The sequence below is a fragment of the Myodes glareolus genome, chromosome 3, assembly GCF_982192425.1.
Source record: "Myodes glareolus chromosome 3, mMyoGla1.1, whole genome shotgun sequence".
NCBI classification, from domain to species: Eukaryota; Metazoa; Chordata; class Mammalia; order Rodentia; family Cricetidae; genus Myodes; species Myodes glareolus.
In genome coordinates this window covers 78,690,708-78,705,058 of record NC_142028.1, presented here as the reverse complement: position 1 = coordinate 78,705,058, position 14,351 = coordinate 78,690,708, and the positions used below count along the sequence as shown (strand labels likewise).

The 14,351-nt window shown below is 44.6% G+C and overlaps 1 long non-coding RNA gene across 1 annotated transcript; it reads left to right on the top strand.

Annotated features, from left to right (window-relative positions):
• The first annotated feature begins 6,834 nt into the window (after positions 1-6,834).
• Positions 6,835-12,936, top strand: LOC148122721 (uncharacterized). Its single transcript, XR_015737525.1, has 2 exons — positions 6,835-7,261; positions 7,704-12,936. It is a non-coding gene; the product is annotated as an uncharacterized LOC148122721 (long non-coding RNA).
• Positions 12,937-14,351: the final 1,415 nt, after the last annotated feature.

The window sequence follows — 14,351 nt, the reverse complement described above, 5'->3', positions numbered from 1 at the left end:
TGCCCTGCCCTTCCCTTAGAGCCTTGTGATTGCCCCTGCAGGGCCTAGGCTGACACTGACCTACAGTCGTCCTCCTCCACTCCATGTTCCGGTCCTGACCAGGGGCTGGGAGTGAGGGAGCGCCCACCCCAGAACCGCCAAGACCCCCGTCCTTATCGCCAGCTCCCACCTGCCGGCCTAGTTGGATCAGGAGGAAAGGAGGCTGGGCCAGGGCCAGGCCGCAGCTTAATGACCCTCCCGGGGCCTAATCTCAGACTGTCAGCCGCTCGGTGCCTTGGGCCGGCTCCTGGAGGAGGCTGATAACGCACCAGCTGGGCCTCCCACCATCTTCTGGGCCGCACCACGGGTCCCCAGGGGCGGCCTCTGCGGACCTGGGGCGGGGCTGGAGGCGAGGGCTCCACCCTTGTCTGGGAGGAGACCCGGAGGTCCCCAGTGATCAGGGGCGGGGCCGCACCGCCGGACTCCCTTACCCACTACCCGTTCTTGGCTTTCCACGTCAGAGCTCTCCGCAACCGTCCAGTTTCTCTTTGTCCCTTTCTTAGCTTCTTAGGACGTTTTTGTTCTATCTTCTGTTTCTGGTTTAGTGTCTCCCCACCCCCTCCCGGCTCGGCCTCCACTCGAGCTCGACGCCCGCCGCCTCCACCTCCTTCTTGCATCTCCTCTGTTTCCAGACGATTCTCCCCATTACTCCCTACTTCCAAGCTTCCCTAAGGTCTCTGCTTGGCTTGCAAGTCTTGTGCCCAGTCGCCGGAGCCTTTCTTTTGCATGTGTCACCTCATCTCCGGGTGGCTGGTCGCTACCAGGGGCTCTGTGCCCAGCGAGCTCTCCCACTGTTTGGGGCAGTCTAGCTCATTCTGATTCCTGGGATCGGACTTGTATCCCTCTTTCCCCTATTCCACCCCAAACGTGTGGATCTCACAGGGTGACATAGGTCCCACCAAAGTCAGGCAGGAAGGGAAACATCTACTCAGACTGTACACAGCTGGACCGTGAAGTCAGCAATGCTGACTTCAGTTATTTTTGAAGGGACCCTTGCCGTCTGTGGCTGGTTTTGATAAAGGCTGTCGGGTTCTGCCTAGAGTGGTCCCTGCTGTGGGACGGAGTGCCAGGTGGAGAAGATGAGTTTCAGGTTATGTCCCTCACACTTAGTAATGTGGAATGAATGGGTGATGTGCAAGAAATAACTTATGTTTCAATGATTTGTCAGGCAACTCTTGGGCGAAGCTTCCTCCCCCAGGCCAGAGGAAGGAGAGGTGTGGGACCAAGTCTCACTCTTCCTGGTCCTCCTAGACTACACTCAGAAGCAAGCCACAGGGCTGGAGACATCAGAACTTTCCTTGGGGCCTAGGCAGGAGGTGCCTGCTTCCTAACAAACAGGGCTGAAAGTCTCAGCTCTATGACTTGTCTACCTTCTCAGCTTTCAGTTGCTGTCAGAGTACACAAGAGCCAAATCCCAGCTCTAAGCTGCTGTCTGTAGGATCTCTACACGACCAGATCATCCAGTCCCGGCCCAGTGAAACTGGGACTGTAATAGCTTCCCCATAGGCCTACTGGGAGGAAACAAAGGCAGCCTATGTGTTGACATTGCTCCCAAGACTTTCCAGAAAGTAACACACCTGAGAAGGTGCCTCTCCCTTCCATGCACCTCCCACACTAGCCTCCAGGTAGCTCCAGTTCTGTGTTTTCTTGGTCTCTGCACACATCCTGCTGGCACCACTGGACTGTTGGGTCACGTGTCTGTGTCCAGTTCTAGCTCCAGCTCTAGGAGCCCCACCAGAGCAGGACGGGAGCCACTCTTCCTTTATCACTGGTATCCGTGACAAGGATGGATAGGGTAAAGGGCAGCTGGGGGAAGCAGAAAACATACAAAGGAAGGGAACTCAACTCTAGCAGTCTGTTCACCTGTATGTCTGTCTGTACCTTTCCTCTCCTACGGATATGGGTACATATGTGCACGCGTGTGCACCCCTCCCTCCAAAGGGCTGAAGGTCAATAATGGGCTTGCCTTAATGTGCCTGATCATCTGATCCTCAGTTCTGGAAGTGGGCAGCTCTGCTGCCATCTGGTGGTTGTACACTCTGTGGGAAAGGCTGATCAGAGTCTTTTGTTTTTGTAATTTAAAAGTTTTATGATTGTTCTGAAGTACAGGCTTGGGCTTGGTGTGGTCCTCCTCAGTCTCCTGAGTGCTGGGGTTGCAGGTGTGAGTCCCCCGACTGGCTTCAGCAGAGCTTTTAAATGCCTGGTAGGGATCTCCTTAAGTGCTCAGACTCAAACCTTGCTTGAGTCTTAGGAATCTCTCAGTTACGCCTATGCTTACTGCATCTCTTGTCCTTCCTGAGCACACATCCTCTGTTAGCTGTGGACAGGACACACACACATGCAGAGACAGACAGGCAGACAGACAGACACACAGAGACAGACAAACACAGACACACACACACAGACACACACAGACACACACAGACACACACACACACACACACACACACACACACACACACACACAGAGAGAGAGAGAGAGAGAGAGAGAGAGAGAGAGAGAGAGAGAGAGAGAGAGAGAGAATATCAATAATAGCACCAGTCCTGAGCAAGCTGGAAGATGTTAGAATACTGGATCCAGGACACGGTGCAGAGAGGTCCTTGGTTCATGCATGGACCAGCCCTGCACCCTGAAGTTTGGTGTGGACTTGGGTTGTTTAGATGGAAAAGCATCTTTATCCAATATTCACAGGCGTCATGGAAGCCAGGGGATGGTGCTGAGGCTGGCAGATATTAGGAACCAGTGAAGTATGTGATGGAGCAGTATTTACAACCATGGGGAGTTTAGTAGCTTGCAGAGGGACATGGACAGGGCCAGTAGGAGTATGGTTTTGGTCTGAATCAGAGGTCTTGCTTTAGGTTGGGTGGTCCCTTTGTTGTTAATCCAGGCTCAGAGGTTAAGAGAGCTTAACCTCTGTTGATTTACAAGGGAACCAGGGTTCAGTTCCCAGCACTCATGTCAGGCAGCTCATAACTACCTATAACTCCAGCTCCAGGGGTCCAGTGCCCCCTTCTAACCCCTGAGGACACACACACACACACACACACATACACACACACGAATAAAAATAAAATCTAAAAAAAAAAGCCATGGTTCACAATAGTACGTGAAGAGCACCGGGAGCTGAAATGGGGCAGCCAACGTTGTCTACAGGGGTGGTGTGAAGAGTAAAAGCAACACCGTTGCTGGCCTTCTGCTGCTTGGACATGGCTTTAAGACAGTAGAAACTTTGTATAGCCTGCTGGTGACTACACTGGGTATTTGGGATCCCAGAGTGGTCCCAAGCTTTTCTCAGGATGAACTTTTAAGCAAAAAATCATATCCTGGGTTGACATACTTCAGTTAACATGAACAACTTAGTCAAAAACAGAACTACAGAAGCCGAAAAGCAAGGTTAGTACATTTAGAGACTTTCCCAGAACTATGGGTTTTGGAGGAGTGATGTGGGATTCCCCTCTGTATGCTGTGAATACCATTGGTTAATAAAGAAACTACCTTGGCCTGTTGATAGGGCAGAACTTAGGTAGGTGGGGAAAGCTAAACTGAATGTTGGGAGAAAGGAGGTGGAGTTTAAGAGAAGTCATGTAGTCCTGCCGAAGACAGATGCTGGGAACCTTGCTGGTAAGCCACAAATCTTGTGGTAAAATTTAAAATAATGGAAATGGGTTAAATTAAGATGTAAGAATTAGCCAATAAGAAGTTAGAGCTAATGGACCAAGCACTGATTTAATTAATACAGTTTCTGTGTGATTATTTTGGGGCTGAGCAGCGGGAACAAAACAAGCGGCCCCCTTACAACAAATTGGCTCACCAACATGGTTGATTACATCCTGGTAAAACCCGAGAAAGCTTAGACACAAAAGAACATAGTTAAACATGGTTTAGCAGTGACATTTTCTTGGTTGGGCTCTGTTTGCTAGAAGCAAGCAGAGGTATGACTTCTGTAAGAGAGGTTTTCCTGATTCAGCTGTAGCAGAAAAAAAAGCTGCAGTTTTGAAATGCCGGATTTCTGGGCCACACTGCCAGTGTGAACACTGACTCTTTTTGGAGGTCTGGCTATGGAGCCTTTTAATAGGAACTGTTAACAGAGTGCTACAGCTTGCTTAATGGCAACATAGACAGGCTGTATGCTTAAAAATGGGGCTGTGAGAACCAACATCCACCATGATCAAGTTGGCTTCATCCCAGAGATGCAGGGATGGTTCAACATACGGAAATCTATCAATGTAATCCACCATATAAACAAACTGAAAAATAAAAACCACATGACAATCTCATTAGATGCCCAAAAAGCTTTCTACAAACTACAACATCCCTTTACCATAAAGGTCTTGGATAGAACAGGGATACAAGGAACATACCTAAACAAAATAAAGGCAATATACAGCAAGCCAACAGCCAACATCAAACTAAATGGAGAGAAACTTCCAGTGATCCCACTGAAATCAGGAACAAGACAAGGTTGTTCACTTTTTCCATTTCTATTCAATATAGACTTTGAGGTCCTAGTTAGTACAATGAGACAACAAAAGGAGATCAAGGGGATACAAATCAGAAAAGAAGAAGTAAAACTCTCACTATTTGCTGATGATATGATGGTTTACATAAGCAACTCCAAATATTCTACCGAGGAACTTTTACAACTCATAAACACTTTCAGCAATGTAGTAGGATATAAGATAAACTCAAAAAAATCAGTAGCCCTCCTGTACACATATGATAAATGGGCTGAGAAAGAAATCAGAGAAACATCACACTTCACAATAGCCATAAATAGCATAAAGTATCTCAGAGTCACTCTAACCAAACAAGTGGAAGACTTGTATGACAATAACTTTAAATCTTTTTTTAAATATTTATTTATTTATTATGTATACAATATTCTGTCTGTGTGTATGTCTGCAGGCCAGAAGAGGGCATCAGACCTCATTTACAGATGGTTGTGAGCCACCATGTGGTTGCTGGGAATTGAACTCAGGACCTTTGGAAGAGCAGGCAATGCTCTTAACCACTGAGCCATCTCTCCAGCCCATAACTTTAAATCTTTGAAGAAAGAAATTAAAGAAGACACCAGAAAGTGGAAAGATCTCCCTTTCTTGGGTAGGTAGAATTAACATAGTAAAAATGGCAATCTTGCCAAAAGCAATCTACAGATTCAATGCCCATCAAAATCACAGCAAAATTCTTCACAGACCTCAAAAGAATGGTACTCAACTTCTTTTGGAAAAGCAAAAAAAACCAGAATAGCCAAAACAATCCTGTACAATAAAAGAATTTCTGGAAGCATTACAATCCCTGACTTCAAACTTTATACAGAGCTACAGTATTGAAAACAGCCTGGTATTGGCATAAGAAGAGACAGGAGGACCAATGGAATCAAATTGAAGACCCAGATATTAATTCACACCCCTTCAAACACCTGATTTTTGACAAAGAATCACACAATATCAAATGGGAAAAAAAGCATATTTAACAAATGGTGCTGGTATAACTGGATATCAACATATAGAAGAATGAAAATAGATGAATATCTATCACTGTTCACAAAACTCAAGTCCAAATGAATCAAAGACCTCAACATAAAGCCAGCCACACTGAACCTCATAAAAGAGAAAGTGGGAAGTACACTTGAACACACTGGCACAGGAGACCACTTTCTAAATATAACCCTAGTAGAACAGACACTGAGAGAAACAATTAATAAATGGGACCTCCTGAAACTGAAAGACTTCTGTAAAGCAAAGGACATGGTCAACAAGACAAAATGACAGCCTACAGAATGGGAAAAGATCTTCACCAACCCCACATCAGACAGAGGTCTGACTGATCTCATCTACATGGGAAGCAGAAAAAGACAAGATCTGTGAGTAAATTGGAAGCATGGGGACCTTTGGAGAGAGTCGAAGGGAAGGAGAGAGGCAGGGAGGGGAGCAGAGAAAAATGTAGAGCTCAATAACAACCAATAAAATTAAAGAATAGGGCTGTGAGCATGGCTCTCAGAGGCAGCATACAGCTCCACCATGCTATACTGGGCAGGGCAAGCAGGCAGTGTTGTATTTCCCCTAGCAATGGTGCTGCTTAAGTTCATAAGAAGGGCTTAGCATTTTAAGAAACACTTCTGGTCAGAAAGTAATTACAGATACACAACAAAGACAGATTCAGACAGCTATAGACCTCTAAATGGGTCACAGTGTTCAATAAATGTACTCAGGTTTGGGAGAGAAAAGAAAGAGTACAGAAAGTTATAAAAAGGAGGAAATGGTTTTTTTTTTTTTAAAAAAATAAAACAAAGTCTTTAAAGAGACAGTACAAACAGTCATAGATTAAAAGGAGTAGAAAAAATAAGTCATGTAAATATGGAAAATTCATATAGAGTCTGGATTATGTATATTATTTTGTTTTCTTTGAATTTTTTGACTGTGAACATATATACTTTAAAGGTATCTTGATTACAGAATTTGGGTCTAAGAATATGTTGCTTTGGAAAATAAGTTCTTCTTTTGTTTCCACAGAGGATGAGAACCTGTGGATTCATTCCAGGCTAATGTGGTTTGATGCATTAAGACCCCCTAAAAGGTCGCTATGAACACCTCCAAAAATTACTTCACCCAATAAGAAGCAGGAAGCAGGATGGAGGGAACTATGCTCAAATTCCCTAAATGATTGTTTATAATTTTTTTTTACATTTTAAGGGGGATATGCTATAGAGATTTGCATTGATATAGATCTTGGTCTATGGATACAAATTTAAGGTCAGTTTATATATATATATATATATATATATATATATATGTACACAGACATACACACATATTTATGTTCTTGATTAAGGTATTGTATTTGTGTACCTCCTTTAAAAATGTAATGTATAATTTAGAAATATAGGTTAATAGATAATTATCTATAGTAGTCAAGCTTGTAGCCATGTTAGTTAGGTTTTCTAGCTATATAGAGATATATTTTAGTTTGACAGATATTCTTCAAATCTTTCAGGGACCTTCAGAATGTGGCATTTAAAATATTTTAAGAAGTTAGGACTTTTTATGACAATGAGACACATCTGTTCCTGTCAGCATCAATTTCTTCAAGAGGATGATGGGTATCGAAGAGGCTCCTTATGGAGTTGTATGCCATTTGGGCAAAAAACTGCTCTTGCCCAGACTACTTGATGACCTGGACATGCAGGACCCATAGAGAAATGACTGCTAAACTTGTCTAAAGGTGAGAAAGGGCCTTCGGGGTTCCTGCTTCAGGAAAGAGTCTGCCAGACACATTCAGGACACAGAAAAAAAGTGACTGGCAAACTGCCAATATAGGCAGAACTACCTTTGAAATTTCCTTCTTCATGGAAAAGTCTGCTGGACATTTTGAACCTATAGGCTAAAGATGGATGCCCAAGTGGTACAGAAGAACTTTGGGTGACTGTCCAGGCAGTGAGATGTCTCTGTCATTTCTAGAGTTTTGGAAGTTGCTTACAATGCACTTCCTGTTTATTTAGGTAATATTATATCCTTCTGGAGTCTTTGATGGAGTTGAAGAATAGCTGGTAATAATATAATTTTCTTAGTATGATAAAAGATAAAGTATATATAAATATTGCAACTGGAATTATTGTCTGATACCTGTTTTGTTAAAGTTAAAACCTTCCTTTTCATTTAAACAGAAAACAGGAGGTGATGTGGGATACCCTTCTGTGGCAAACATTCTACACCACGGGGTCTGCATCACCACCCACCTGGTATGGACCGTGGCTTCATACCTTCCATGAACTAGGTAAGGTCCTAGGTGTTAAAACATAAGACGCACACACATACAGAGAGTTCGAGTCATTTGTCAAGAGTCGAATGCCCGTTTATTCAGCTTAATCCGGGGTTAAAATACCCCTTGGCCCCAGTAAAGGAAACCCCTCCCAGCCAGAGGGGGATGGGGAAGCTGGTGCCGAGTGAGCTTCTCCGCAGGCAGGTGGGCGAGGGGTGCAGGGCAGTGTCAGACATGGTAGAGGGATCTTGGCACCTGGGCTCTCTCAGGCAGGTTGAGAAATTATCATTTCAAAGTAATATAGAGCCCTAGGCTATTATACCAGGCTAGAGCAGAACAAGCACGGAACTAGCAGGAAGCTTAGCTGGTTAGCCAAAACAGTCCTTGATTTGCACCTCGAGAGGCAGGGGAAAACCTGGAATCCCAACACCCTTCTGTATGCTGTGAATACCACTGGTGAATAAAGAAACTGCCTTGGCCTGTTGATAGGGCAGAACTTAGGTAGGTGAGAAAAACTAAACTGAATGTTGGGAGAAAGGAGGTGGAGTCTAGGAGAAGCCATGTTTCCCTGCCAGGGACAGATGTTGGGAACGAGTCTCATGATAAAATACAAAACAATGGAAACTGATTAAATTAAGATGTAAGAGTTAGCCAAAAAGTTAGAGCTAATGGGCCAAGCATTGATTTAATTAATACAGTTTCTGTGTGGATATTTCAAAGCTGAGCAGCCGAGAATGAAGCAAGCAGCCTCCTCCAACAGTTGTGCTAAAGTCTTGGGCCCTGTTGTAACATTACACTCCATCATGACATGAGAGGACACACTTCTATTTATTTTCTTATTTTTAATTGAAAATAAAAATTTCCCCTGCTCTATATTATGATCACAGTTTTCCCTTTCTCATCTCCTCCTAGATTCTCCCCATCTCCCACCTTTCCAACTCTTTGCCTTCTTTCTCTCTAGAAAACAAACAAGCCAAAAAAGCGAACCAGAATTAAGCAAAACAAACAGAAAAACCATGAGAAACACATACACACAGAAACACACACACGCACAAACTCATATAAAAGCTGTAAAACCTGTAACATATAATGAAAAGACAAGTAAGGTTAAAAATGTCCAGACAAAGCATTTTGAGATAAAACATTTCCAGAAGTACCACTGAGTTCATTTTGTGTTGACTAGCTACTACTGGGCATGAGGCCTCCCTTAAGTGTGGTTTGTATACCCACTGAGGTGCCATTGGAGAAAACTGACTTTTCCTTTTCAAGAGGTTACCTCTTAGAGATAGATTCTGGGTTAGGGATGGGGGCTCATGTCTGGTTCCCCTCTCACTATTGGGACCTCATCTGGCCTGAACCTGTGCAGGTCCTGTGAATACCACCACACTCTCTGTGAGGTCCTGTGTTCATCAGTCCTGTTGTGTTTGGTGTCATCCATGCCTTCTGGCTCTCACTATCTTTTGCTGCCTCCTCTTCTGCATAGCTCCCGGAGCCCCGATGGGCCACTCATGCAGCACCAGTTGTGGGATCCACTTTATGGAGTGGGCCTTAAATCCAAGCAGATAGTGGCTGGTTATTCCCACAACTTTTGGGGACACATATTTTAAATCCCAGCATTCAGGAGGCAGGGCCAGGGAGCTCTCTGTGAGTTTAAGGTCAGCCTGGTCCACATAGTGAGTTACACACCAGCCAACACTACATAGTGGAATCTTGCCCACCCTCCTAAAAAAAGAGAAAAGGAAAAGAAACACTGCATATGAAACACAGAACAGCACCTAGCACATGGTGCACAGCATGTTAATTATTTATTAATTGTTCCCATCCTCATATTGTGACCTGGATTGGATACAAGACCTCATTAGAGTCTTAAAATTACAGCCCAATTGATTAATATGGATTAAATGGAAGGGACAGTACCTGCTCAGGGTCACAAGTGGAGGTGAACAAGAGGTGGCTGGAGGGTCTCACTACTCCCAGCCATGTCTGGCGGGCATGTAACATGCCGGGCCCTGATGCTTTCTGGAACCACACCTTCAGAGCCTTGGTCACTCTAGAGTTGGTTCTGTGAATGTGTTCTGTATCACTGAGGTGAGCACAGGTCTATAGTAGACTCTGCCAATCTCCAGACCTTTGGATTATCTCAGCAGTGGGCTGGTTGGTATAGGGTAAGGATAGTGAGGCTGAGGCTGGCACCAGGGAAAGGACCACAGAGGAGCTGGGAGAGGAAGAGAGAGGAGTGGAGAAGGCTAGTGGAGGTATTTCAGGTACTTAGGGCTAGTGAACTGGAGCAAGAGGCTGTGAAGAGACTGTCCTCAAATTCAAACCTAGTGATGGGGATGGTGCTTTTGGACATGGCTTCTGAGAGCTTCTCTGTGTGTAGCACACTTTCTGACTGTCAGCTGTATCTCCCTGGGGTGGCTCACTTTTAGAGGAGAAACAGAGAAGAGAGAAGCATTACTTCTGAAGTTCTACAGTCAGCAAGGGACATTGAACCTTGGTGTTTTGACTTTAAATTCGTTGTTACCTTTGCCCTAGCCAAAGGCTCCCTGTAGGTGCACAGGTGAAGTATTGAGCTGAAGAAGAAAGGCACTCACTCTTGCAGAACTGGTGGTCTCTTTGGGATGGCTCGTCTGGGAGGGCATCTGGAATCCTGTCAAGAAGCTAGGAGGATCGTGATTATCACTTACAGTCTTGACCTCCACCCCTCTTACTCACCCTCATTCTCTACCCATGGCATTCCTTGAGACTCGCCAAGGGTTTTCTAGTCCCACCTTCTTGATGTAAGATATGAGGGTCTCAGAGACCCTCTGTTCAGGGAGACATGATAGCAGCCATTTGCTTCTATGGGCCTGTTTGACTACTCAGCACCAACCCTGGTTTGTGGGCTACCCCTATACATGGCGGGGGTTGTGTGCTATTGTTTGGTCAAGACGACCAATTCAGAAACCCAGGAGACAGAAAACACTTCTGTCTGTAACATTCAAATGCTAAGCATGGTTCTGTTAGACAGTTTTTTGAGTGATTGGCGTGGGGAACCTTACCAATTCCATTCATTTACATGAAGTACCAACTTCAAGCAAGCACCTCCAGCCATATCCCCTCACATACAATGTCACAGGCACCATAGGTCACCAGTGGGATTCTGGATCTTTCCCAGCTGAGATCCTGGTTTTGTAAGGGGCACTCGTTCACCCAGACCTGAGACGGGGCCACTCCAGTCCTGCCTCAGCTCCATCACGTCTTGTTCTCTGACCCTCTCCTTTCCACCTCACAGTTCCCTGATTCAGCAGAAGGCTTACTTGGATGTTTGCAGCAGCTTCCTCCCGCTTCTCCTGATCCCTCTGCTGCACCCTCAGTCCTCTTCCATGCTGCAGTAAGAGAGATGCAGCCAGGGTCCAGCCCTTTTCCTAGAGGGTGATCAGGGCATGTGTAGCCTATTAACTCTTCTCTGCTTGGGTTTGGAGTCAAACATCCCTGGGCAAATCTCGTCTATCAATTTGACATTAGCGTGATGTTGGTTAAATTGTTGACCAAGGTATTTCAGTGTCAAAATACACAAATTAGTGCTAAATAATGTCCATCCTATGAGGTTGTGGCCGTTAATAAACGTGTTACCCTGTTTTCAGAAAGCCCATAGTCATTGCTTATTGAATGTCAACAAGCTGTCTTGTCTGCAATGCCTATAGTGGCCACTAGATGACCACACTATGATTCAACCGTCTTCCTGGACAGCCTCTTCACTCATTGACCAGCTAAGTTCTCTACCTCCTCTCTTCTTCCCTATAGCGTTATTGCCTGTGCTGTCCATACTCAGGATTCCTGGTTTTCCTTCTGTAGGCCTCACCTCCTGCAGGATGACTCTCTGACAGCTCCTTGCACACTACCCTCATCAAACTGTGGCCAAGCTGTGGTCTGTGAGCTTCTGGAGAACAGGGCATCTACAGAAGAGCAGGAGAGGTGCCCACATAGTGGAAGTGCGCCATATTTGCTGAACAAATACCCGTGTGTTAGCCAGTCTCAGCTAGACATTTACATCCGCTGTATCACCTTTAACAAGTCACTTAACCTTTCTGGGTCTCAGTTACCTTATTTCTAAATGGACATTAGAATGAGGATGCTCCTTACATTGACAGTGACAGTCTGATTTCAAGTTCTATTGTGAGAGTTGCCATGATGTAGAGCCAGGGCCACCATGTATGGATACAGTACCTGCCTGCCAACCACTGCCCATGCCCACGGCCACCTGTTACAATGGCTCATTTGATAGTGTTAGAGTTTGTTTTCCTCTTCCTAAAAACTCTTTTAATGGAGGGTTGGGGGAGCTTAGGCTTAATCTGGAGCCAATCTGGATCAGCTGAGCCCAGAGTCTCCCATGCCTGGAAAGCACAGCCTCAACATGTCCTTCATGGAATCACCTCAAGTCACCTGATCTTTGTGCCCTTTTCCTCTCCCTGAGTCCTCAGAGTTTTGTCCAGGGTAGAGTTGAGGGCTGGCTCCTGGCTCCTCCCCATAGATCTCTCTGCTCTGACACTGTCTGGGTCAGCATGACCCTCCTATAATTAATTATGCAGCAGTGCCCCAGAGAGAATTATGGGTGTTATTAGGATCAGTTCTTAGGCGTGTAGAGAACCAATCAAAGAACCTGAGCCCTTCTGAGGCTTTTGCAAAGTATATGCTTTCTTACTATTTCTTAAGGGTTATATCCATTGGCATTTAATCATTAAACAAGGGGAACTGCGCGTGTATTGGTGTGATTCCAGTTTGCTTTGAGGTCAAATACTTCCAAAAGTTGTTTACAAATCAGGTGCTCTCTTTGCCAAGTACCTGTTTAGACAGTGCTCCCCAACCAGTACTGCTTGACGTATCTTCAACAGCAAGCAGAGGACCGAGTTTACACAGCTTTACGAAAACAAAAATGCCCAGGACAAGCTCCAAAGCTACACAGAGACAATTAAAAGCAAAAACAAAACAAAACAAACAAAAAAGGAAACGAAAGCGAGTCAATAACTTCCACTTTTCTGGGGCTTAAAAAATAGTCTGGGGTCCGATAAGAGTGACCATTGAAGGACTAGCTGAGTAGGTGTGAGGTTAGCTCTGGCTGGAACTTGTACTGTGTTGAATAAAAGTGATGAAACAGACATCTTTTCTTGTTCTTGATCTAAGGAGAAAGTCTTCAGTCTTTCAGGATAGAGTATGATGTTTCTTGTGAATTTTTAAAAGGCACAGGCTTTGCTTTTAATAAGGTATTTCCTTCTAATCCCAGTTATAGAGCTTTTTTTTTAAAAAAAAGAACTAGAAAGAGTACTGCATTTTGTTGAAAGATTTTCCTGTATAAATTGAGATGATCTTGTGATTTCACCTCTTTATTATGGTGATGTGGATTCCACCGACCAATTTTTTTATTTGTCTATTGAACTGTCTTTGCATTTTAGAACCAAGTCCACTTGCTCATGGGGCCATGTAGTTCCTTTTCTATTATAAAATATTAGCTGTAAGTAATGGGTCTTCCTGAGTTCAGGTTGTCCTTGTGGGACATTTTACTCACTGATAATCTCTGTCTGTTCTCTTCAGGGAGACACGGTCTTTTTGTTTTCTAGGTAGCTCTAGCTTGCCTGGGACTTGTGTAGACCAGGATGGTCTTGATCATGGGCATCTATCTGCTGCTGCCTCCCAAGTGCTGGAACTAAAAGTGAGCGCCACCACCCCTGGCCTGGGGAAATATTCTTAAAGGCATTCATCCATTCATGCTACATTGCCAGGGGATAGTGTGGAGTGTAAACATGGGATCCACCTATGACCACAGGTAGCGATGGTGGGTAGTTAGTTAGATCCACCTATGACCACAGGTAGCGATGGTGGGTAGTTAGTTAGATCCACCTATGACCACAGGTAGTGATGGTGGGTAGTTAGTTAGATCCACCTATGACCACAGGTAGCGATGGTGGGTAGTTAGTTAGATCCACCTATGACCACAGGTAGTGATGGTGGGTAGTTAGTTAGATCCACCTATGACCACAGGTAGTGATGGTGGGTAGTTAGTTAGATCCACCTACGACTACAGGTAGCGATGGTGGGTAGTTAGTTAGATCCACCTACGACCACAGGTAGCGATGGTGAGTAGTTAGTTAGATTAGGTTAGGTAGAGCTCTGGGTCCCACAAAGAAATGTTGCAAGTGTTAAGCAAGGAAAAGGATTCTCTCTTACTGGTGTCACATCCCCTGTTTTGAGATCTCAGAGCATTGCTTCAATAGAGGCTTTTGAGCAACACCTTGTGACCAGCATCGTAATTAATAGAACAATGGGTGAGAGTTAGGGGAAGAGGAAAGAAAAAATATCAATGTTCTTATGAAAAAATTTACATTTTTGTTTTCAGTGCAAGGGACTGAACCCAGAGCCTTGTGTTGTTAGGCAACTACTCTACCACTGAGCTACAGTTCCAACCCTCTTAATGGAAAATGTGTCAGAAAAGATTGACAGAGATGCTCCATTTATAAGAGGAATATTCACATTGTTGCCTAACATAATGGTAAAAAGCCTCTGAAAACCATATGTT